This window comes from Strix aluco, chromosome 2 (assembly GCF_031877795.1).
Source record: "Strix aluco isolate bStrAlu1 chromosome 2, bStrAlu1.hap1, whole genome shotgun sequence".
Taxonomy (NCBI): domain Eukaryota; kingdom Metazoa; phylum Chordata; class Aves; order Strigiformes; family Strigidae; genus Strix; species Strix aluco.
In genome coordinates, this window is record NC_133932.1 from 12,521,410 (window position 1) to 12,524,338 (window position 2,929).

At 46.1% G+C, this 2,929-nt stretch overlaps 1 non-coding gene across 1 annotated transcript; it reads left to right on the top strand.

The window, feature by feature from the left end:
- The first annotated feature begins 286 nt into the window (after nucleotides 1–286).
- TRNAI-AAU (transfer RNA isoleucine (anticodon AAU)) lies at nucleotides 287–360 on the top strand. The gene has a single exon. It is a non-coding gene; the product is annotated as a tRNA-Ile (tRNA).
- The last annotated feature ends 2,569 nt before the right edge of the window (nucleotides 361–2,929 follow it).

The following is a 2,929-nucleotide window of genomic DNA, read 5'->3' on the forward strand; positions in this document are numbered from 1 at the left end:
CTGCTGCGAGGGCAGGCCCGGAGGCCGCGCAGGACTCGGCCCACGTGTCTGGAAAACCTCCAAGGATGGAGCCGGTGCGGCCTGACGCTGCTGCTTGCTCTGTTGCCTCCCTCTCCTCAGCTGGGAGGAGGTTTGACGGTTGTGCCCGTGTCCCAGGCGGGAGGCGCCGCCAGTCCCGGGCAGCCGAAACACCCCGTCAGACAGGGCGCCGCGGGACCCTGTGAGGGAGCCCCAAGCCCCGCCCCCGCCGCGCCCATGGGCGCCTCCTGCAGCCGGGCTGCTGGCGGGCCGGTTAGCTCAGTTGGTTAGAGCGTGGTGCTAATAACGCCAAGGTCGCGGGTTCGATCCCCGTACGGGCCACTGAATTTTGTCCCTTCACCGTTCTGGGGAGCTGCGGCCGGGCTGGGCCCCCCCCTGCTGTGAGGCGGTGGGAAGCCGCCGGGGGAGGTTGGTTTTTTGCTTCGGTTCCCCTGAGGCAGCGGCAGAGCCCGGGCAGCGGGAGCGGGGAGGTGGTGATGGGGGGGGAAGGCAGGAGTAAAGGTTTAAACTGGGCTTGAGGGGCCATCCAGGGAGGTGGGCACGAGCTGGGGAGGTGGTGAAACTGAAACCGGAGCAGCACAGGATGGAGAACAAGTGGGCAGGGATTTGTAGGGAGAGAGGACAGTGGGGGCTGAGAGGAGAGAAGCGAAATAATCGAAAATGCAATAGGAAAAGAAATAGGTAGGAAGTGCACTCAGCAAAATTTAAGACCTTTCCATGGGACATCTCCACATATTCAATTTCTTTTGCCTCAGAGCATCTTTTCATCTTGTGCTTCTGTTAATTACCATTAGGCCTGAAGAAAGCTTGAAGGATTTCAGATGGTCCTTACTCTCCCTTAATAATCACAGGTAACTAAAACTTCATATCAGGTCTTTACCTCTGTATATTAGTATAACTCTTTAATAATTCTCTCTCATCAGAGGCTGGAACCACTGATGCTGAAGTGAGTGGGTTTTATTTCTCCTTTGAATTTTTTCTTTGGAGCACGAGGACAAACAGACCTCCCTGACAGCCTGATTTTTCAGAGAATGTTCTGAACTCCATATAGGAGATATCCAGATTTGATGGACACACTGCAATCCAAGTCTTAACTCTTATTTCTGTAGTATTTATTCAAGAAAAAAAATCCAGGCCAAACTGAGGTGTGCTCTACTAGAGTAGTATGTCTGCAAGAGCAGCTGAGATGGATCCCTGCTGGCTCAACTGGCCTGTGTAAGGGTGTTTTGTCTCTAAGAAACTTCTCTTAGAAGCTCAAGACAGATATTATTTTTGTCCTGTCTACCTCTGAACTGAAATGGGATTTCTCCAGAGGAGGGAAACTTTCTGGTGCAAATGTTTTCGTTGTAGAAACCAGTGGTTTCGTTATTGGAGCTGTGTACAGACAGGCCACAGCTTCTTTGGGAAAACGTCTTGAGTTTAACAGCATTCTATTGATTTCTTTCACAAATTTGCTAATATGCTCCTTCACTCTCCAGGGCTGTTGCTTAAGGCTTTTTCCAGCTGCAGTGTTTGATTCAAAATAATAATAAAGAAAAAAACAAAGTAAGAAAAAGCAGGTGCCACTCATGCCAAAGTTAGAGTTTTGATGATGATCTTCCCCACAGTGTCGCCAAGGTACAACAAGGGCACATGAGAAATGTCATTGCAAAGTCACAATGTAATTTTTAAGTCAGAGATGAATATTCATATTATCTAGCGTCCAGACTGCTGTCATGACTCTATCAGATGTCAAGGGAGAGTAATGTGGTGCTGTTTTGATGACCTTCTGTCTGGCTACTCCACTCAATGATCCTGCTCAATTCCTTGGGGTCCAGTTATAGTGGTCAGGACTTGACTGCATATAATGACATCCATTTTAAATTAAGTGAAAGGAGAAACAGCACGATGTTTCATTTCAGGAAAAAAAAAAAAATCTGGGAATAATATTGCTTTGTTTTATGTTTCCCACATTAGGAATCAGAATTTTATTGCAGCTATGTTGTTGTATAGCTAAGTCCTTGCTATAAACCAAGGTGAGGCAATGGCTCCTTGGCCACTTTTTCAGTTTGGTTTGAATTGCTTATATTCAGTGTGGGTTTTCTGGCATCCAGGACTGTATGGACATATTTTCCCTAAATTTAATTTCAGCAGATGGTTGTCAGATTGTGAGGGTCAGCCATTGTCCCTAGGGGAGTCATTCCAGAGCTCATTCTTCAACCTGAAAACTAGTAGGAGAATAAAAGAAGAGATTAAACAAGCAAACCCATATAGTGGAATAATGCTCCTGTGAGGACAGCAGAGGAGTTTCCATTCGGAATGGTCTGCAATGGCAGATGCTGGGGCATATTCTGGGGTTACTGTTTGGTGTTTCATTTAACCTGTAATCGGATTGCATAACATTGAGACTGGAATGGATATTAGTTGCTGTGTACTTAAAAAGCATGGTGTGAAGCATGGCTCCTCTGCCCACAGCGGGCAATGATGGAGAGGATGAACCTTCCTTATTGCCTGTGACAATGCTGGACACTGACAGCTGAGGAGGAACCTTCTGATCAGTCTAGCCAAACCTCTTCCTTCTGTTACTGTTTCAGACATTGAGTTTGAGTTACACAGACCAAACGAGCTAATTAGTTTCATATTCTTCACTGAGATGACCGCATTCTTCTTTGCTGCCTGAAATACTGCTAGGAGGGCTCTTAAGTTAAAATAGTTGAAGCTAGCCAGAAAATGGATTCACACTATATTTAATTCAGCAGATGTATATTCATTCACTCAGTAATGTTCTGAAGCATTTTCTCTTCTGGCCGCATCACAGGTTAATTTTATAATTTCTTTTATTGTACTTATTACTAGAGCATCTAAGTGTCTTGCCATCAGAGTGCTTTATTAATTCAGTTCCATTAGTGTT